Below are 23267 nucleotides of genomic sequence, written 5' to 3'. Positions count from 1 at the left end.
ACGTCTTCGACGCTCCTTTCGGACCCGACCCCACAATGCCAAACTATCCTTCCGGATCACTGCTCTGCGGGCCGAGATCGTCGCCCACTGCGCCTCACTCGAGAACTCTCGTTGGAGTGCTCTTTGTGACCGTCTTAACTCTGCTATGCATTCGCGATCCACATGGCCTCTCTTCAAATCCCTCCTTGGCATTAAGACTGCACTTGCTCCCACTCTATCTGAAGCCCTCACTCAGAGGACTCCCTCCGATGTTTTTGATCAGCTCGCCTCTCTCTACTTCCCGTCCACTCTGGCACCCTCCTACCCGGTGTGCTCGTGCGGACCTAACCCCCATCTGGACCACTCCTTCACTCTCCGAGAGCTCGAATTGGCTCTGGCTGCTAACGCTACACGCTCGGTTCCCGGTGAGGATGCCACTATATACACCACACTTCGCAACTTTCCTGACTGCGCCAAAGAATTCCTCCTTCAAGCATACAATGAGGCCTGGAACAGCGGCTGCCTGCCAAGCTCCTGGACCTCCTCCCTCATTTCTATGATTCCAAAGCCGGGCAAACCTCCTTCTATCTCTAACCTCCGCCCAATCTCCCTGACATCGTGTGTTGGTAAGACCCTTAAGCGAATAAACCTCACTCGTCTCTCTAATTTTCTCGAGGCGAGGAAGTTCTTCCGCCATTCTCTCATCGGCTTCCGATGCCGTGTCTGTGCAGAGGACATGTTTTTGATTCTCCAGCACACCTTTCTGTCACCTACCTCCACTCAAATTCACGCACTTGTGATCGTCGATATTCGCAAGGCCTTCGAAGGTGTTTGCCACGACCACATCCTTTCCCAACTCGCCTCCCTAGACTGCGGCTCCCGCATGTACTCTTATATCCGCTCATTCCTCTCTAAACTAGTGGCTCGCTTTCGAGTAGACACCCAACCTTCCGACCCCCACCACCTCACCCGTGGCACTCCTCAAGGTGCTGTTCTCTCTCCTACCCTTTTCAATCTTGCTATGGCCTCTCTCGCCTCCCAGCTAGCTGAAATTCCCGACCTGCATCATATATTTTACGCCGATGACATCACTCTCTGGTGTTCGTCGGGCTCTCCCAGTCAAGTACAGGACACCCTACAACGTGGACGAGATCTCATCGACTCCTTTCTCACCACCGCTGGTCTCTTTCCTGCTCCTCAAAACTTCGAGCTTCTCCTTCTCAACCATTCCTCATACCAGCGCTCACACAACCACTTCGTCTCTCTCCACCTTTCTGGCTCTCCCACTCCTGTCGTCACGCAGTGCAAAGTTCTTGCCTTTCCTTTGCATGCGGCCAAGGACATGGAAGCCCTCCCCCACGCTGTGGTCACCTGCCACTCGGTAACTCACCTCTTGCGGCGCGTGGTCACTGGGCGCTCACATCTCCACAAGGTTCATGCGTGCCCTGTTGCCCACGCGCGGGCACTCAACAAGGTCTTGTACTTTGCACCCTACGTTTTCTTCAATCTGACTCAACTTAACACTCTCGAGACTGCCGTGGGCCTCTACAAGGCAGCTCTCAACCTACCTATCACTGCCTCTACCACTAAGATCTTAGCCACCGGCATCCTTCATCCTCTTCGTTCTCTTCTCTCTTTCCATCGTGACTCGCCGCTTGCCCGGCTTGCCGTTACCTGTCAAGGTCAGTGGTTACTGACTCAAGCGGGTATCTCGCCCATTCCCATCACCCCGTTTACCTCTCCTATTGCAACCCCGGCTCCCAATCTTCGTATTCTCCCCCTCCCGACCAACATGTCCCCCGTCCTGCACGCCGGCCGTAGCCATGCGGCCGCGCAGCACCATTCCGCTCCCTTTGATACTCAGGTTTAGCCTACACGCATGCCTCCTTCGTGGATCCTCGAGGTTCCTGCGGCTACGCCCTGTACCATCTCCAGCTCCCCGTCCTGAAACCCACACCAGCGGGCCGTATCTGCGCCCTCCGGATGCATTGTCCCTCGAGGTCCTCGCCATTGCGCATGCTCTCCAGTCATTTTCCTTCATTCCGTCTCTTCAAGAGTACACAGTCTATTCAGACTCACAAGCCTCTAACACCACATACAGAAACGCACCCTAACCCCTTCTCTCCAACAGGAGGTCGAACGCGCGGTCTCGGGATTGCAGCCTTCCATCGTTTTCCTCCGCTGGGTCCCTGGGCATTCAGGGATTGACAGCAATGAGCTGGCCCATCAGCTCGCCCGCGACACACTTTTCCGGGCACCGTTGATCGCCTGGCCCAAGCCCTCGGAGGACGGCGGGACACTCACACTTCACCGCCTCACAAAAGAGGCCTACCTCGAGCTCCGCCTCGACAAAAGCCTTTACCCTCCCCCTCATCCATCACCCACTGTGCCGGAGACTCGCCTTCTTCGGCATATCCAAAGGAATGCAATCATCACCCCGTCTCGCCTCTTTCTCTATCGCTATCGATCGGACCCTTCCTGTCCCAACTGCCCCGGTATCTATGCGGACCTGACCCATTGCCTCTTCTATTGCCCGGCTGCTCAGCAGTCGGGTTTCTACCCCCCACCTCCTTCGTCATTTCTACCCCCCCCCCTTCTTCGTCCATCACCACCTGGCTCGACTGGCTTGGCGCTGAAGGGGAGCAAGAACAGTGACTTCTGGTTGCCCAGGTGGTCGATATTCTCGGCCTGTAAATTATGGCCGATTAAAGGTATTGTACAACTACTACTACTACTTTGTTCATTGCCTATTCCACGTCTTCATAGAAGCTTCGACCGATCTGGTCATCTTGGTGATGTAGGAGCGTAGGCCTGCACCATCTTAAGCCTGCACCTCTCTTAAGCCTAATTACAATAGGTGTCATCCTGTCGTTAATACTATAAAACCCCTTTATGTTCCTAGCTATATCCTGAATCATGAGGAATCCCACACGTAGTTCTCATCTGTCCTCTAATCCGTGACAGCATTATACATGACCGCCATTTAATACTGTATATGCCTCACATGTCCTCCTAACCTCACTGAGTCCTATGGCATCACATTTAACACGCGCTAATTCCTCGAAGAGCGTTTCTAAGCTATCTTCACTGGATAAGGTCCTAGCGTTAAACGTTGACAGGTTCAGTTTACAATGGCGGCCTGTCCGGAGCCATTGATTTGTAGCCCCCTTTTTCTGCGTCACAGGTCTGACCGCCAATTTGCCAGTTGCTCCGCAGCCGCTGGGGACTAAGGGCTGAGGGTTAATTGGTTTGTTCATAGAAGGTTGCGGCCAAGTACTATAGCAGGGTGGCCAAATCCTGTTTTGGTTAGGGAATACATTGTTGTTTCTGGTCACCGAGATCAGGCCGCACCCCAGGCCTGGTTATGCATTTCCATTATACATTGTGCGTTATGGAGTGTATGTTGGGCCGTGAGCGTATATATAATCACAAAAGTGTATAGGTCCGCGTACCCCTGTAAACGCGCTGTACGTGGCGAACCGGGCCAGTGGCGGCGGACGAAGCTTCCTCCACTGAGTGCGCCCTTTGTTCTAGGTCGTCGCAAAGAAGGTCGGTGCTCAGTTTCAAGTTTGAAATCGCAGTGGCTAGACCTTGTTACTGCGCGTCCTTATGTGGTTATGTGTTAATGGTGTAGCAGGTATTGAGCCGATGTCTGCGTCAGTGGTCCGGTCCGGTGATTTGGAGACGGAGGGCGTTTTGCAGGTAAGATTACTCTGTCTAGTCTCGGGTGCAGGTTTCTGTGACGTTGCTGCGTCCGAATGAGTGAATATGCGGCGGAAGCTACGAGCTCTCGCGCCGGCTCACAGGCTTGTGATGGGTCCTTGGCTTGTGAGCGCGTGCGGACAGCGAACTTTTGGAAGCGGGCGCTTGCTTCGGGCTCTATTTTCTACTTCGTAAACACAGAAAGCTGTCGCCGAGTACAGTATATTGTCACCGACAAACGGGTGAAGAAATAGCCCAGGTTCTAATTAGACGAGGTGGGCGTGCCAGCCAGCAGGCAGCTCGAGCGAGGAAGACGACGATCTTCGGTCACCTCGAATGCCCAAGGCTTGGCAAGTCCCTCCTTAAACAGTTCTGCCGCGGTACGGCGCCACTGATTGGTCGGACGGTGGCATTGCTCCCCCTCTGTGAAGGGCACCGACTCGGTGCCGCAGCAATGGGCAGCACGAAGAGAAGGGACGCTGCATGTGTCCGGAGGCAGGTGTAGACATGCCTGTAGCGCTAGCGGGCGTGGTATGGCTTCATCCGTGCGACATGGACAACTTCGGAGGTCGGCCGTCTGGAGGAGCGAACTGTTCTTTGGGGAAGGACCTCATAGTTCACCTCACTTACTTGGCGGAGTACTTCGTAGGGGCCGAAATATCGGCGCAGAAGCTTTTCGGAGCGTCCACGCATGCGGATTGGGCTCCAAACCCAGACTTGTTCGCCGGGCTGGTAACTAACAGCTCTGTGGCGGAGGTTATAGCGGCGAGCGTCGTGGGCTTGCTGGTGCCGGATGCGCTGTCGAGCGAGTTGGCGGGCGGCCTCGGCGTGACGAACGAAGTGGTCAGCACCCACAACAGTTGAGGTAGTACTAGTTGGAAGCAACATTGCATCCAGCATGGTGGTCGACCATGCACTAAACAAAACGGAGTGAAACGCGTCGTTTCCTGTAGTGCAGTGTTATAGGCGAAAGTGACGTAAGGGAGTATGGCATCCCAGTTTCGGTGGTCTGCGTCAACATACATGGAGATCATGTCGGCGATCGTCTTGTTGAGCCGTTCGGTGAGTCCGTTCGTTTGAGGGTGGTAAGCGGTTGTTTTTCGGTGAGTCGTGCCGCTAAGGCGCATAACCTCCTGTGTGAGGGCCGAGGTGAACGCCGTTCCCCTGTCAGTTATAACGACGAGAGGGGCACCATGACGAAGCACAATGTTTTGAGCGAAAAAGTTCGCAATTTCGTCAGCGGTACCACGGGGAAGAGCTTTAGTTTCACAGTACCGGCTGAGGTAGTCGGTGGCCACCACAATGTAGCGGTTACCCAGCGAGGACTGCGGAAAGGGGCCGAGTAAGTCCATGCCGACTTGGTGGAAGGGGTCTTGTGGCGGATCAATGGGCTGTAGTAGTCCGGCAGGCTTAGTCGGGGGCGTCTTGCGACGTTGGCACTCGCGGCAAGTTCGGACGTAACGCTGTACAACTGCCGCAACCCTGGGCCAGTAGTACTTTTGGCGTATCCGCGCCAAAGTGCGAGAAAAACCCAGGTGACCAGGAGATGGGTCATCATGGCACGCCTGCAGGACTTCTTCGCGCAAAGCCGCAGGTACGACGAGCAGATAGACAGCTTCGGTCGGGCGGTAGTTTTTCTTATACAGAACGCCATCGCGCAAACAGAATGACGACAGACCACGTGAGAAGAGTTGCGGGGGCGACTCTGCGCTTCCTTCAAGATACTCAATGAGAGGCCGGAGTTCACTGTCGTCTCTTTGGTGTTGAGTGAGGACGGACGTGGAGATGGAGCCGAGAAACACAGAATCGTCGTCGGGATCAGCTCGGTTGTCCTCGACAGGGGCACGAGACAGACAGTCGGCATTACTGTGCTTCCTACCGGACTTATAAACGATGGTGACATCGAACTCTTGAAGACGAAGGCTCCAGCGTGCAAGCCGCCCCGAGGGATCTTTCAGGTTCGCTAGCCAACACAGCGAATGGTGATCACTGACAACTCGAAACGGGCGGCCGTATAAATATGGACGAAATTTGGTCACTGCCCACACAATTGCCAGGCATTCTTTTTCAGTAGTGGAATAGTTCGCCTCCGAGCGTGACAAGGTGCGGCTTGCGTATGCCATTACGCGTTCGAGACCATCCTGCCACTGCACAAGGACCGCACCGAGGCCGATGTTGCTGGCGTCTGTGTGCAGTTCAGTGTCGGCTGACTCGTCGAAGTGGCCAAGGATGGGCGTACTTTGCAGACGACTGCGGAGGTCTTCGAAGGCCTGTTGTTGCTCCTGGCCCCAGAAGAACGGTTCGGCATCTTTTGTGAGGCGGATGAGAGGCTCAGCAATCTGGGAGAAGTTCCGCACAAAACTCCGATAATAGGCGCAGAGGCCCAGAAAGCGGCGCACACTTCGCTTATCGGTTGGCATGGGAAAAGCAGCGACCGCGGCTGTCTTATCCGGATCAGGGCTTACCCCCTTAGCGCTCACGATGTGGCCCAGAAACTTCAACTCCTGGAAAGCGAAGTGACACTTTTCGGGCTTGAGGGAAAGACCGGCTGAACGAATGGCGGCGAACACGGCGCGCCGGCGCCTCTAGTGCTCTTCGAACGTAGCGGAGAAGATGACAACGTCATCCAGGTAGACGAGGCAGGACTGCCATTTTAGGTCGGCAAGCACGGTGTCCATCATTCTCTGGAAGGTGGCAGGAGCCGAGCACAGTCCGAAAGGGAGCACCCGGAATTCGTACAGACCATCCGGTGTAATAAAGGCGGTCTTTTCCCGGTCGCGCTCGTCCACCTCGATCTGCCAATAGCCACTACGTAAATCTAGTGACGAGAAATACGTGGCGTGGCGCAGCCTGTCCAGGGAGTCATCAATCCGCGGCAGAGGATAAACGTCCTTTTTGGTGACTTTGTGGAGACGCCTGTAATCAACACAGAACCGTAGGGTGCCATCCTTTTTCGCACACAAGAACAACAGGCGATGCCCAAGGGCTCGTCGACGGCTGTATCACGTCGTCCTGGAGCATTTCTTGAACTTGTCGGCGAATAGCGTCACGTTCCTTCGAAGAGACCCGATAAGGCGGCGGGTATAACGGTCGCTGGTTTGCGTCAACAATAATGCGATGCTTTGTGAGCGGAGTCTGCCTAACTTTAGAGGTCGAGGCAAAACAGTCGCGGAAAGAGTCGATAATGCTCTCCAGGCAGCGTTTCTGATGAGACGGGAGGTTCGGGTTGACGTCGGTTTTTATGGGAGTGGTCGGTGCCTCCACTGATGCCGGGATTTCGGACAACGCGTGCTGTCCTGCGAATTCACAAAGTTCTTCGAAATACGCAATAGCTGTTTTGCCAGGCAAACACTGAGGTTCAGAACCAAAATTGGTCACCAGAAGTTCCGTTCGCCCACTGTTCAATTCAATAATTCCGCGAGCAACACAGACTTGCCGACCAAGGAGCAGCGAGATGTTGGTTTCAGCGATGCCACGAGTGCTGGGGCTGTTATCGCACTCTACGGTAACAAACATGCTGGCTCTTGACGGGATTGCTACCTGGTCGGCACAGACGCATAGCTTAGCCCTGCGTGGCTCGGTATCGTCGTCGACAGGGCCTTGGGTGGAAAACGACACGATGAGCTCCTGTAGATTGATAACGGCACCGTACTCTTGAAGAAAATCCAAGCCGAGTATGAGGTCCTTGGAGCAATCCGGTAACACAGCAAAGCAACCAGGGAAAGTAACTACGCGGATCTGGATTCGCGAAGTGCAAACACCGATCGGAGTTACGACGTGGCCACCAGCTGTCCGGATCTGCGGCCCAGACCAAGGGGTCAGTACCTTCCTCAGGGCCGTGGCTAACCGACTGCTCATTACAGAAAAATCGGCGCCGGTATCTACCAGTGCAGTAACGTCGTGGTTGTCAGCGGATACCGGAATTTCGGCAGAAACCAGTCGGTCGCAGCGCGTCGTTGAGGTCGTCGGGTCAGGTCGTCGTCTGTCGGAGCGTCGCGGCGAATCTTCGAATGGAGGCTCTTGACACGGTCCAGTAGCAGCGGCCCTACCCCCGGAGGACGCCGTCTTCAGTTTTCCCGACGAGGGGACGCACCTCTGAACTGGCCAGAGGTCGATGGGCGGCCGGGCAAAGAGAACCGCCTTGGGGATGGCGATCTGGACTGGCGCCACTGCGGGGTCGAGGACTGCACGTTATCAGCCAGGTACAGCTCGATATCCCGTGGCCTTTCACCGTAGCGCGGTCGAGGTGCGTCAGGTGAAAACCCTCTTAAACCCATTCTGCGGTAGGGGCAGTGGCGGAGGATGTGGCCGGGCTCCCCGCAGTGATAACAGAGCGGCCGATTGTTTGGCGTACGCCACACGTGCGCTTTGCTCATGCGGGGCCTGTACTCCTGCGGCACAGATGGTACTGCTGCGCTCGGGTACTGCAGTGATGGCACTGGCATGGGAACGACGGGGCAAAAGGCTTGCATCGCTGGCCCAGGACTTCGTAGTGCCTCGCTGTACGTCATAACAGAGGGCGCCGGGTGTGGAGCTGGGGGCGGCTGCACAGCTCGTCGGATTTCGTCACGGACTACGTCCGTTACGGCAGCGACACTGGCCTGTGGAGCTTCCAAGCGAAGTTTCGCCAATTCCTCGCGCACAACGCTTCTTACAAGCTCCCGAAGCTCCTGGGCGGGCAGCGACGTAGGCGTGTACTGGGAAGCGGCTGCTACAGTAGCCTCACGTCCGTAGTGCGCGCCCCGTTCCTGCAGAGAGCGCTCAATACTCGTTGCCTCCCTTGTGAAGTCGGCCACTGTTCTTGGCGGGTCACGGACAAGTCCGGCAAATAGCTGTTCTTTTACGCCGCGCATTAAGTGGCGCACCTTCTTCGCCTCTGGCATAACAGGGTCGGCCCGATTGAACAGACGCGTCATGTCCTCGACGAACATCGCGACGCTCTCGTTAGACTGCTGGGACCTCGAGTGCAGAGCGCGTTCAGCCTTTTCTTTTCGTTCGCTGGTGGTAAACGTCGCTAGGAGTTCTCGACGAAACACTTCCCAGGTGGTAAAGGAGGCTTCGTGATTTTCAAACCATGTTTTGGCTGAGTCCTGCAGCGCAAAGTAAACATTGCGCAATTTGCGCTCGCCGTCCCATTCGTTGAAGCCCACCACTCGGTCAAAGCTGGCCAACCAGTCTTCTACGTCCTCTAACCTGTCCCCGTGGAACGGCGGCGGCGTCCGAGGTGCGTGAAGGACGAATGGCGGGGCATTCCCGGAATGCTGAGTCGTCTGGTTAGCCACGGTTGAGGTCATTGCTCTTACCGCCCTTACCGGCGCTGTCAGTTGGCTGAACTCTGGTTGTAGGCCTCGCAGACGGCGGCTCGCTTTGTGGACGGGTGTTGTGTCCACGCGTGGAGAACAGGTGTCGAGAGTGTCCTCGCAATCCGAGTACATGGGACGTTACCCAGCGGCTCCACCAAATATGTCACCGACAAACGGGTGAAGAAATAGCCCAGGTTCTAATTAGACGAGGTGGGCTTGCCAGCCAGCAGGCAGCTCGAGCGAGGAAGACGACGATCTTCGGTCACCTCGAATGCCCAAGGCTTGGCAAGTCCCTCCTTAAACAGTTCGGCCGCGGTACGGCGCCACTGATTGGTCGGACGGTGGCAATATATACTGCATGCCTGTTGCGAAACCAGTTGAACGGAAACTTTAATGCGGCGATTTAGCACAGTATAAGATTCCTCAATTAGTACAGAAGTGGGCGGCAACGAGAGTACTTGCAGGCCAGCTGCCAAATGCTGAGATTGCATAACTCGGTGAGTTATTCGCTTGCAACGCTTGCCACTACTGAAACGGTGCACAACCACTCTGTGCAAGGCCATTCAGTTCGCCTCTTTGTTTCTTTTTAGAAAAGGAATGCCGTAAAATACAGGAATGTGCCGCTCTTTTCATGCTTTCAGTATGTGCAGGATCTTCAGCGCACGTTTGTCTACCATTTGATAATCCTTGTTAAAAACTGAACACTAATTTGTGAACTTTTCTTTGTTTCTCCGTCATTCTGCTTGGGCAGCGCGAAAGAAAACAACTGTGACAAGAGATTGTCCCGTCGCATTGGAGCTGAAGCTGCAGCTAAGTTGCAGCTGAAGTTCCAGATCTTCCATCTTCCGTCGCTTTCATGAGCCACCTTGTTGAATTACTGCCTCCTGAATGCTGTCATCCATACTGGCATTTATTACGTGGTGCCTTCACTATTGTTGGGTTCACTGGGTGCTTGAACAGGTTTTGGTAGCTTCGTAATAAGAGGAGTAGTTTTGATGACGAGCCGAAATTTTAGTTTAGGGGAGCCGATTTGGGTTAAATAGGCTAGTTTTCTCTTTTTTCTGTCTTAATTACTAAGGAGATTCGTTGTTGTGGCACATTCTTTCCTTTTTTATATCGCTGCGCTCTCTAATAACGAGTGTCCACAGATGCATGTCTGCATGTGGTCACCTTCATCCTCGTTGGAGGCTGCAGCATGGATCTTGCCTCCTCCCAAAAGTAAACCTTATGATTTTTATCCGAGGTGCATCTGAATTCCCGGCACAGTGTTTTTTCATGACTTGTTATGGTAAATTAGGGGTTGTCGTAGGACCCTACCTTTGCTGTTTCCGATGCACCAGCTCTATAAAGCAGAACTCTTCGGTAAGGTGTGGTTTCGTGTCTCTACTCATCCTTTCTAGTTAATTGAAATTTTTCAAAGATCGCATTCAATGAAATGGCGAAAATGTGAATACCATTATTTGTTTTGTCTGACGTAGCTTTTACAGCATACTGCCTCAGGCTTCAGGTAGTATCTGTGGCAATAAGTTACTGTTTCTAATAATTTCTTATAATGAACGAATGGGCCTCTTTCAGAAGTGCGACTTAATCATCTGCCGCACCTTTTAAAGGTTGGTCACGAAAGAGAACGGCGGTATCTGCAGCCAAGTTTATTTGTAGAGATATTTATTTATTTGAAATACTGCCAGTCTCTGGTTGAGACCTTAGCAGGTGGGCATTACATGTAAAATACAGGGTAAATGATAAACAATTCTAAAAGCGACTGTGCAAAGGACCACAATAATCTAGACAATTCATAGCACAGAAAGATATAAAGGTCTTTGTACGATAAATAAAGTAGGCGTGCACTAATTTTTATAAGCTCAAAGAAAAGCCAAAGCTTAGAAAACTTCGAAACCACCCAGGTAAACAAACAGAAGCACTCACTGGGCAAATAAAGGTTTTGGGTCGTAGACAGTGATTGGGGCATGTGTCTCAAGTAAGAGAAGAAGCTGACTCATGAAGCTGACTCATCAGAGCACTTGCTAGCTAAAGCAATATAATCTACCATGTGTGGCAGTTTTACCAATCTGATTTCATTTTGTCGCGTGAGCTACACTAGCCGTGGATGAGCAGTTTCGCGTGAGTGGCTGAGCCAAGCTGCGCATGCGCGAGGAGCGTGTGACGTCACAGCTGCGCAGCTGGCACGCCGGAGCCGCAGCCGCCGCCGCTGCGAGGGGAGACCCACCAGCTGCGCATTCCAGAACCGTGACGTCCTAGATCTGGCAGACGCGCCGGCGCTGGCGCGCGTTCCAGAGGGTAGCCAGTGCGCCGCGCCGTGTGGCTGCGCTCACGCTATTCATAACCTCGCATAGCCTAGCTAATACCCTGTCACACTAGCAAATTTAATGTTATTCGAACCGAATAACATTCGCACCTAATGTCATTAATAATGTGCTGCTACACGGGAACATTTAATGTCATTTGGTTCGAATGACATTCGCCATCGAATGAGTTCACGAAACACATTCGCATTCCATCTCGAACCGAATGTATGCATGTATGAATGAAGCATGGGCGCCCCATCAAAAGGTAATGTGGGCCAAAATAGAGAAGGGGCAACGCCGGGCGCCGCGCTTTATTTGTTCGAAATATAGAAGGACAGACTCAGTTTCGGCGATGTTAAAGTCTTGCGGTCTTGAATTATTGGAAGATCGGTGCAAGAAGCAGAGAGTAAAAACGTTATTTCTAATAATTCACGGCGAACTAAAAATTAATAAAGGTCTGTATTTAAAACCTCCAGGCAGACTGAGCTCCCGCTTAAATCATAGTGAAGCTATTCAACCGTACTTTTCCCGAACCAATGCCTTTCGTTGTTCGTTCTTCCCAGAGTCAATAGAGCTGTGGAATAAGCTGCCTGCAGAAATTGTTCGCAGTTCTGATACTGCATCATTTACAAATACAATCAAGGTTCTTTACTAAAACTGTGCCATGTGGATATTGTAAAGTGTTTTTCTTATCTCTTTTTTTCTCCTTTTCCTTTTTTTTTAGTTTGTGTGCGTGCGGCAGCTGGTTGAACATTTGAATACATGTCTTACAGTCTGTATATCGTATCTTGTGTTGTATCCGTAGGACACTGTAGTGCATGTGCATATTTCTTTTTGTATCTGGCTGTATCTTGTATGAACGTGTATGTAACATCCCTCCCTGTTATGACCCCCACCTGAGGGTTGACAGTATTTCTAAATAAATAAATAAGTATACTCTGGACACCAGATACACAGCAGATGGTAGCAACGAAAAAAAAAATCTGCGCTCGAGAGAAGTTGCAACCTTTTTTTATTGAGTTCTACTCAAAAATATATACTTTTGGCGTGAAATTATCGGCACGAAAACGCTGTTGTGGAAAGTTTTTACTCTCGCTCTCTCGCTCGGATGTAGACCACTTTTTCGGCGACGCAGCCCACCATATTTGTTGTGTCTTTGTTGTTCATCGCCGTTTCACGTGCTCTCGCTCGTACTCGATATGGCTACGGTTGCGGCAGCGGACCCAAGAGGAGTGAGTGAGTGAAAAACATTTAATGCTCCAAAAATCAGGTTTTAGCGGTGGGCCGATGTCTTCATGTCTTCGGCCTCTTCACAAGGTCGGCGCCCCTATTCCAGGGCACCGCTAAGTCTTGCTGCTTCGCAGGCGTGCTGCACCAGTGCCCTTTGGGCCGTGAGCTCGCTGCTGGTCAGCAGGCCCTCCCATTGTTCCGCATTCGGGTCATTTAGCTTGTGAAATGTTCTGTTACGTTCGCATTCCCATGTGATGTGATATAGCGTGGGGGTTGCTGGGCGCTGTGAGCGCGCGGAGCGAGAGGACGTCAGTGCATCGGCTCCGCCAAGTTTTGGCTAGAGCCACGGATCTTCGACCGCAACCCCGTCAACACAGCCGCGGCTGGCTTCCCGAAGACGACAGCTACCTGTGCCTACCTCTCGCACACAGGTGGGGCAAAATTTAGGCCATTTAGGGCCGATCTTCTCTTGGGTATCGTGGCGGCGCGCCTAGGCCTAACGTCTACGCCGGCGCCCGGCCGTGAGTGAGTCGCCCACCCGCGGCAAGATGGCTTCGCCAAGCTTACAACGTGGCTACGACCCGGACGCCATGGCCTGGTCCGAGGTTCAAGCAAATCCAGCGCCTGATAGCCCGGACTCTGCGCCCATCGAGAACTTGAAGTTATTCAAGCTAGTGGAACGCCGCTCCCGCAAGCGGAACGCTAACTCCAAGAAAGCGGACGCCACGTCGCCAGGCCGCTCAACACGGCACAGCGCTGCTGCGCGCGCTGCAGCGCTTCACGGTGGGCCCCAGGGACCTGCTTGGAAACCAAAGCGGCTTCCGCGGCTTCATCCCGAAGACATCGTTATCATCCTGAAGCCCCGGGTGACCGTCGCTCTGAAGGATGTCTTTCAACATGGTGAGCTGGGAGCAGCGTTCGCGGCCTACCTGGGCGCCAAGGCCGCAGCATCGCTCAGCCTGCTCCCCACATGGGAGCAAAACCTGATCGTGGCAGGCACCCGAGAGCCGCACGTCGCAGACAAGCTATTGCGGGACTTCGAACTAACAACACCGAAAGGCCAGCTCTCTATGTACGGCCAGTTGAAGCACACTGGTGACGTGTGCCGCGGCGTCATCACCGTGGCCAAGCACGAGACCAGTGAGTCTCTGCAAAACAAGATCCAGTGGCGTGCTGGAGAGCTTGCCGATATCCGCAAGCTTGGAAAATCAGACGTCGCGGCGCTCACCTTTGTGGGCAAAGTGGTGCCGCGATACGTTCATTACAACTCAGAAGTCACCCTTGTGCGTGCCTATAAGAAAACGGTCCCGGCCTGCGTGCGGTGCGGTACCGTGGGACACCGAGCGGACACATGCCCCTGCCCGGATCAAAAGTGTGGCCTTTGTGGCAGTGCGGTGTCGACCGTCGACGGGGTGGAGACACCGCATGAGTGCACTCCGTCCTGTGCAGTCTGTGGGCAAGCCCACGCCACCAACTCCCGGGAATGCACGGGGAAATTCAGGCAGCTCAAGGTGCCCGGCCGCAAGGCTAGGCGCTCCGAGTTCCCTGGAAAACAGCGACCTGGCCGGCAGCCCAGTCATCCCAATTCAGGTGCCGGTGGCGGAACGCCGCGTGGGGCTGACGGCATCGACAACAAAACGTCATCATCATCATCCTCGGTGAAGTCACCGCCCGGGAACAAGACTACGCCCCCACCGCCATCGCCCAGCGGCAGGGACGCTGGCCACTTCCCTGCGCTCAAGACAAATGGCGCTGCCGGCGCCCGGGCATCAGCGTCTCAACACGGCAAACAACAGGTGAGCAGCTGGGCTGAGATCGCCTCCTCCTCCTCCCATTCCCCCGCCTCCCCAGTTACCGTCTCCGCAATCGACGCGGAATACAAAAAACAGATCGACGTGCTCCGGGCACAGAATGAGCTTTTGCTCAACAAAATTCAAAATTTAGAATCAAAATTGGCGTCCGCCGCTCCGAGCCCGCAGAACTCGGACGCAATGGAGAGCGACGCGGAGATCTCGCCTGCCCTCGTGACAGCCATCTCCGCGATGGAGGAGCGCTTAACCTCTAAATTACGATCTATGATCGAGACCGCCATGGACCAAATCTTGACCAAGGTCAAATCTGCCGTCCCCGCGGTAGTATCAAAACACATCTTGGACAACCCCCGCCTCCTCCGTCGGACGGGGCCCATTAGGGACGTATCCCGTCCTTCAAAATTCAACCGTCTGATTATTGATTCGGACAATGAGGACAGCTGCCCCGCTCCTTCCATCATCACCCCCTTGATGGCGCAAGTAGCTGGCTCTGAGGCAGCCAATCCCTCCTCCTCCCCCCCAAGAATTTTAAATCATGGCGAGACACCTTAATCAAAGGAGTTCCGCCATCTCCAATTCGGCCATGTCAACTTCAATAACACAGTGGAACTGTAGAGGCTTTAAGGACCGCACTAAGCGGGCCAATTTCCGCCTCTACCTTGAAACTTTCGGGTCCTTACCAGCCGTGGTTGCCCTCCAAGAGCCAGGCCTGGGCGCCACAATTTCAAATTACACGACGTTCCAACAGGACCCCGCGTCTTGTCTTCTCGTTCACAAAGACTACACAGCCAACCTAGTGGATCTCGACCTCAAGCTCGAGTATTCCTATGTAATGGTGACTATCCTACCACTCCGCCGCAGGGACCCGCCGTTGCATATACTCAACGTGTACTGCGCTCCCAAACTCAAGCGAGTGACTTTTGCGGACCTCTTTAGCCGCGCGCTAAGAGTAGCGGGCCGCGATCCCCTGCTGATTGTGGGCGACTTTAATGCTCCCAATCAGCTGTGGGGGTATCGCAAGGAGGAGTCGCGCGGACGTAGGCTGGCGGAGCTTGCGTCCACGTTGGGCCTCACCCTCCACACGGACCCCGTCCACCCAACACGGCTAGGAAACTCCGTGACACGGGATACGTGCCCGGACTTAACCTTCACTCGCAACATACAACACGCAGACTGGCTCAACACCGAGGAGACCCTCGGTAGCGACCACTGCATCATTAACACTACACTACGCACACGCCCTCTCAAGCGTCCTAGAACACAAGCCCGTATCCCAGATTGGACGAAATTCAGGCAAAATTTTAACTCACTTGATAATACACCCATTTCCGCGCAAGGCTACACAGCATGGTCCCAACAGCTGCTGGCACACCTTTCCCCGCACGAAACACACATCCAGCTCTCAGAGGCGGTCACGGACGTGGATAACCACCTTCTACACCTCTGGGAAGCCCGTCGCAGCCTCGTCCGCCGTTGGCGACGCCAGAAACACAATAGAAAGCTTAAAGCTCGAATTGCCGAGCTTACCCAGAAAGCGGCAGAGTACGCGGCCCAACTCGCCGACTCCAACTGGGTAGATAGATGCAACACGGCCGCGCGACAAATGTCCAGCCGAAACACGTGGCGTCTCTTTCGAGCCCTAATCGACCCAACCCAAACACGAACCGAAACACAAAAACATTTGCAGCGAGCCATGCACGCTTTTCCTGCAACACGACTCAACTGGCACAGAAACTTCGGGACCAGTATCTGTGTACAGCCCAAGACCCCCGTGGATCTGCGTACTCTTATGCAGGCAGAGAGAACACGGAGCTGGATCAACCTTTCCAGCTCCATGATCTGCGGGCGGCTCTCGCCAAAATGAAACGGGGCACTGCGCCAGGACGGGATAAGGTCACCGTCAAGCTTTTGACGAACCTGCCCGACTTGGCATACCAGTCCCTCCTGGAATACGTCAATGCGATTTGGCGCGGGGACACCCCCCTGCCAATCGAATGGAAAACGGCTTTGGTCACTTTTATTCCTAAAGCTGGCAAACCAATTGACACAGATAACCTCCGCCCCATCTCTCTCACCTCATGTGTGGGCAAACTAATGGAGACGATGGTGCGGGATCGGTTATCTACATATCTTGAATACAAACATGTCTTTGCGAGCACCATGTTCGGATTCCGCCCACACAGATCCGCACAGGATGTCCTCCTGCAACTCAATCGGGAAGTCCTTGACCCCCTCGAATGCCCCCATAATGACCGGGTCGTACTCGCCTTGGATCTTAAAGGGGCATTTGACAATGTAACACATGAGATCATACTCACTAACCTAAGTCACACCGACTGTGGCCTCAACACATTTCGATACATAAGCCAATTTTTAATGAATCGTCAATCCTACATTCGAATTCAAGATAGAGACCATGGTCCTTACGTACTCGGCACGCGGGGAACCCCTCAAGGCGCGGTACTTTCCCCGCTGCTCTTCAATCTGGCCATGATGCACCTGCCGGCCCAGCTGAGTGGTGTCGCCGGCGTGCAGCACGCCCTGTACGCCGATGACATCACTCTGTGGGCCACGCAGGGCAGCACAGGAGACATTGAAACCAGCCTGCAAACAGCGGCGACGATAGTAGACCGCTACGCCCGCCGCTGCGGTCTTCAATGTTCCCCACAAAAATCGGAATTTGTGCACCTCCGCCCCTCACAGAAGTGCACAACTAAAATATCTCTTTCTCTCGAGAGTGGTCCCATACGCGAAAGTGATGAGATACGGGTACTCGGACTCTACATCCACAAACACAGGCGGCCAGACACTACATTGGCCAAACTCCGTAAGGTGGGGGACCAGGTGGGCCGCATGGTCCGCCGGGTTTCCAACAAACGCGGAGGGTTACGAAGTAAGGATGCCTTGCGGCTGGCAAACGCCTTCGTAACTAGTCGAATTCTCTATTCGACTCCTTATCTCCACCTACGGAAACAAGAGGAGGATGCCCTTGAGGTCATCCTTCGCAAAATTGTTAAACGTGCCCTTGACCTCCCCATCACTACTTCGAACAGCCGGCTTATGGCCCTTGGGGTGGTGAATACTTTCCGGGAGCTCCGGGAGGCGCACCTTACAAACCAGTACACGCGTTTGTCGCTAACGGAGTCGGGTCGCCGCCTTCTTGCTCGACTCCATATACAACACACCCCTCCAATGGAAGACAGGTTTCGCATCCCGGAACTGTGGAGACGTGCCCTCCACGTGCGGCCTCTTCCAGCAAACATGTCACATGAAGACCATAATGGTCGGCGCCTGGCACGAGCGGAAGCGCTAGCCCGATATTATGGCAACAAAACAGGTGTATACTACGTGGACGCCTCCGGCCCTCACCACGGGGGATGGTACACGGCCGCGGTAGTTCACAACAGCAACACAGTTAACGGCCTCACTTTCAGAGCCCGCAGTGCAACACAAGCAGAAGAGGTCGCGATTGCTCTCACGGCCTCACATTCCAATTCAAAATACATAATTACCGACTCGCGAGGGGCCTGTCGGAACGTCGAACAAGGCAGCACTCCCTTCCTAGCCTATCGAATATACCAAAATTGCATACGGGATACGGACCCCGCACACCGTCACCTCATATGGGCCCCTGCTCATCAGGGGTTGGCAGGAAACGAGGCAGCAGACGCAGCCGCCCGCGCGCTCTCTCACCGGGCTGTTTTCTCCTCCCCACCTGATCAGGAACCCGATTTTAATCCGGTTTATACGTTCAAAAATATCGCAACCTACTTTCAAGATAGCCATCGCCTTTACCCTAGCCCATGTAAAGGCCTCAAGAAGGCGGATGAGCGGCTTCTTCTCCGCCTCTTCACCAATACATTGCTGTGCCCGGCAGCACTAAAACATTTTGACCCCTCCTTTAGCGGCAACTGCCCGCACTGTGGTGCGGTGTCTTCGGACACCTATCACATGGTGTGGGCCTGCCCCTCCAACCCGGCCATTCCCCCTATCCCCAACCCAACCCGGGAGGACTGGGAGGCGACCCTGCTCGGCTGCCACGACTTACAGGCCCAACAAGCCTTAGTCGGGCGCGCCCGGGCGGCGGCTACCGCCACTGGGGTCCCAAACTAGGGACCTCCACCTAGTGTTTGTAAGGATCGGTCCCTTACGGGCCGATCCAAACACCTCCTGTTCTGAATAAATGTTTTCACCACCACCACCACCGCACCACGGACATGTGTCCCTGTATTGTGTAGGGAACATCTTATGTAGTATGTATAAATTGTGGAAAGTCCCTGCTTGCAGTCTCCGCCAGCAGACCGCCTCGTGCTGTGTTAATGATGTGTGCGGTGGTGGGTATTTGAATCTCCGCCCTCTGTGATAGTTTAATATTTCTGCATACGTTGGTTCCACCGTCATGGGGTCCTCCAGGGTTTCCGACTGCCCCGTTCGGCTCGTGATCTCGCGAACTAGGCTGTCTACCCTCGAGTTACCCTCTATCCCGGTGTGTGCCGGTATCCAGAAAATCCTGTGTCTTAAGGTCTTATTTGGAAGCTTTGCTTCGAGGAGGATCTTCAGCGCTTCCTTGCTTATTTTGCCCTGTATGTAGTTCCTGCATGCTGCTTTGGAGTCTGTCAGGATTATCAAAGACTTGTTCCTACGGTACCCTTCGGCCGCCGCTAGAGCTACGGCAGCTTCCTCCCCCTCCGTTACCGTACAGTTTCTTAATGTCGCGCTGCTAATTGGTTCCCCCATGTAATCTACCACTGCTGCCGCGACTCGGAACTTTCTGGTCCTGTGGTCCCATGGATAGAGGGCCGCGTCTGTGTATACTGTGTTTTCCATTGTGGCTAGGTTCCGCTTCACATAGTCTGCCCTGGCCTGCCTTCTAGCGGCATGGAGGTTGGGATCCATGTTTCTCGGCAGAGGGCTGATGTCCAGTGTCTGGCGGACCTCGTCTGGAATGCTAGCTGTTCTATCTACGATCCCTTCTACATTGTGCCCTAATCTCTTTAGGAGCTTGCGGCCGGTGGCTGTCTGCTGGAGCCTGGCTATTTGCGCACTTAGCTGGGCTTCCGTTAGTTCTTCGAATGTGTTGTTTAGGCCCATTTGTAGCAGCTTTTCATTTGATGTGTTTCTTGGCAGGTGGAGTGCCGTCTTGTACGCCATTCTTAGCAGCGCCTCCGTCTGTTCTTTGTCTTTCTTGGACATGCGGTGGTATGGCAGCGAGTACGTGACTCTGCTGGCTATCAGGCTTCTGACGAAAGGAAAGGGCGCATTGGACGCCGAGTGAGACGTTCGCCCTTATTAAGCTGTGTGGGAAGACCATCTGCAAGACTTAAGAAGGGCGAAACGCAATTTAAAAGTGTATCATCTGATCGTTGAAAAGCTGCTCGACGCTGGAATTTACAAAACTGTCAAGGAAATCAAAACAAAGATAGAAAACCTGGCAAACAAATACAGGTGAGTATAATTCTAATATTCGATTTTAGTGCTACATCGGCGTACAAAAAGAAAAAAGTCGATGCAGTGCTGCAAGCACGCTTCGTCGTGTTGTAAACGCCGCGTTGGATAACGTTCGCCGTGGGCCGCTCCTTTTTTATCGGCTGCATGGTGCGCGCCCGTGCAGATCACCACAACACTGGTTATTTTGCTACAAGGCAGTCCTGGTTGACTTCGGATATTTTCTTACCGAGGGGACTTGTACAGCTGCGCAGGCTGATTAGCTGGCGCCAGATGTATTGACTTCTCTTACGTCGGTCATGTGCTTTCACTTCACATTCTTTATTTCATGACCCTTCCTGCCCCAGGTCATTACAGAGGGTAGTGGGCTACAGTTGTCAGCACGTTTGCTTAGAAGGCTTGAACACCGCGCTGTCGCACAAAGTGAACAGGCACTCGGTTAAAGAGAGATTGCTGGGGCTAGGCCGAATGCACGTAGCCGTAGCATTTGCAATGACAAGTGCACTGTACCAGTCATATATGGAGCAGCAGTAAAAAATTTCACTGTTTTGCAGCACAGTGCTCTAGACAGGCATGCTGATTGCTGTGGATACAAAAAGCAGATAACAGTGAAAATAAATTATGTGCAGACATAATTAGCTCATTTTTATGTAACCTTTGCTGTTCCAGAGACATCAACAAAAAAAAAGGCACCGGACAGGGGCAAATCACCTGGCCATATTATTGGGACATTCACAGATTTTTAAATTCCCTGCCGATGAACAGTCAGGAAGAAATGATGGAAAGCGACTGCGTTACTGTGGAAGAGGTGAGTTTGCACATCTTGGATAGTATGAATGTTGTAGCGAGATATATGGTACCTCTGAATTGCCTTTTGTGAGGAATTACAGATGTTAGCAGTGGAATTTTAACTAGTGAGAAATCCATGGTGCCGTGGAGTACGTTTATGTGCAAGCTTCTAGCATTGTACAACATTGACCAAGGACATTGAAAGTGAATATGAATACTATTTGTTGCAATATTATGTAGCACTACATCTCGGCCTTTCGACAGTATATAATTAAGATCAAGCTTGCTCCCGCAAAATAATGCTGTGATGAAACTTTATTTTCATTTCAGATCATTCATCGGATGGAGAGCGGCCACATAAGTGGAAATAAGGAGCCACATGAAGCCACCACCGTAGATGAAGAAATTGAAGACTCGACCATGGGTTCCTCAGCAGGCATTGACTGCTGTGACACTGTTCTGTCAGCCAGTGACACAATTGAAAACGACACAGTGGAACCTGCGCAAAAAAATGCTGGAAGCCCAAGCTTACCAGGGCCCCACCAAAGGAGGAGGCAAAAGGTTAACAACAACCTGCTTGCGCAGCTAGTTCAGGAACAGCGACAGCTACGCCTTAGTATCGATAGGCATATCAAAGGGGAAGAGCAGTACCGGCAAAAACACATTCAAGTGCAGGAACAAGCTGCAGAACGTGAGAATGCGCTCCTGGCGTGCTTGCAAGAATTGTGTAAAAAATAAAGGTTGTGTGGACATGGAAATGCACATGTTTTCTGTTCTGTACCAGCCGCAAGGAGCAAGATCATTGCCACTTTTTGCACACAGTTCATGTTGTTCATAAATGCACACTACTGTTTCTTGCACGGTGCAATGCTTGATCACTGATGATGCTCATGTAGGACGCTGAGCATGGTGCCAGAAGTACTCTGCAAGTGCAGCTCGAGCTTCATGTCCGGTCCCGCTGGACACAGTGGTGTTGTGTGAAGGCTGCTGGTAGAATGCATCAAAAGCACGTACATCCTGCTCCCATTGCTGCTCCACAGTGTCTCTGAACGATTCACAAATGTTATGGAGAACACATGATGCCCTGATTGCTTTCTTGGCATTCGGCTGCTCGCACTCCATCCGCTTCATAATAAACCGGAAACGAGCCTTCAGTCTCCCGAACGCATTTTCAACTATGCGCCTTGTTTTGAAAGGTTATAGTTGAAGGTACCTTCGGGGGTCCCTGGAGATGCGCTTGAGAATGGTTTGAGCAATGCTGATGTCAAAGGGAACACCTGATCACACAGTATTACTGGTGTCACCGCGGAACCTCCAATCATTGCCACAGGTGATTTTAAGTGACCGCTTTCAATCAAGGTGCACAGCTTTGACCGCCCGTACACGTTGGCGTCCTGGCAGCGGCCTGAAGCTCAATATTAATGTACCGGAAACGGTACTGGTGGTCCATCAAGGCCAACAGTATTATGCTGTACCTGCAAAGAAGAAAAAAAAAGCACAATTTCATGTCATCAGTCCAGTTTTCAATTGCAGGTAGTCCTCATGGTGGTGTTTTCATCCACCAAGTTAACAGAACACAAAGCCATGTTGGTAAACTGTGTGTCTTTCAAACTACTGGTAAAGAGATAAACAAAACACGTAAGCTGATAAACTGGCTGAGAGATAAACACATAAGTAGCTACCGAGAACAAAACCCTCATGAAGCGTGTGAGTCATCCACAATGGGTCTTCGCTTGCAAATCTCAAAACTTCTTTTATCGGCCACAAATGGCCACGCATCACAGCTCAGTGATTATTTGGATTTCATTGCAGATGGCTGACAGAGAACAAATAGATATGGAGGACTTGGATATAGCCAATCAGAGCTCACATTAAAAGGCAAATGAACTTGAAACTCACGGCACACAGCTCTTTGCCTCTTTGGTATGAAAGTTCTGTGCTTGAGAATGACTATTGGTAGGGATTCTTTTATAACGATCGAAGGCGATGCACATGATATTTGTATAATACTTTGAAGAAGGATGGATAGCTGCGCCAGTTTGTAATAATACATCGTGGGAGGGTACAGCGTGAACAAGACGAAGTTCACTTTTATGAAAGCACGTCATAAAAGCACTTACCAGCACTTGTAGTTATGATAGTCAATTGCGTTGTGTTTTGGTGGTGACACCAGAAAGTGATATCCGTCAAGAGCGCCAATCCCCTGCGGAATGCCGGTGAAGGCAAATAATTCCTTCATGTGCTCCTTTAGTTCGCTGCGTCGGACCATTCGCAGCCAATCGCCTTCGAGGTGGTCGAGCACAGCTTGGAAAAACTCTCTCAACACCACGTTAACTGTGGAACGTCCAACGCTGAAAAGATGTGCAATAGTCCTGTCTTCTGCAGAGGAGCACAAACGATAAAGCCCAATGGCTACTCTTTTCTCCACAAAAAGCGTCTCCCTCATCCTCGTCGTTTCTTTCTGCAGAGAGACTTTGCACGACTCGACGATATACCTGAATGTCGTTCCTGAGACACGGAAAGTTTGTTTTAAGTTGCTTTCCCCTAGAAGTGGCAGTGTGTCTTCAAACCAGCGTTCATTCCTTTGGAACGCCCAGCATTCTCGATGGATTGTGGCTTCGTTTACCACCACAGCCGCAATCATACAAGAATTTGCGAGAAACTGTAGCTGCAAGTTCCTGATGACTTTGGATTGAGCATCT

The 23267-nt window shown here is 52.6% G+C and overlaps 2 pseudogenes; both read left to right on the top strand.

Moving 5' to 3' along the window:
- The first annotated feature begins 535 nt into the window (after window positions 1-535).
- LOC149361074 (uncharacterized) lies at window positions 536-2673 on the top strand (annotated as a pseudogene).
- Window positions 2674-18730: 16057 nt separating this feature from the next.
- On the top strand, window positions 18731-21303 carry LOC149361073 (uncharacterized; annotated as a pseudogene).
- Window positions 21304-23267: the final 1964 nt, after the last annotated feature.

This window comes from Amblyomma mixtum, chromosome 2 (assembly GCF_055824585.1).
Source record: "Amblyomma mixtum isolate Tamu chromosome 2, ASM5582458v1, whole genome shotgun sequence".
Taxonomy (NCBI): Eukaryota; Metazoa; Arthropoda; class Arachnida; order Ixodida; family Ixodidae; genus Amblyomma; species Amblyomma mixtum.
This window is presented reverse-complemented; position numbering and strand designations above follow the sequence as displayed.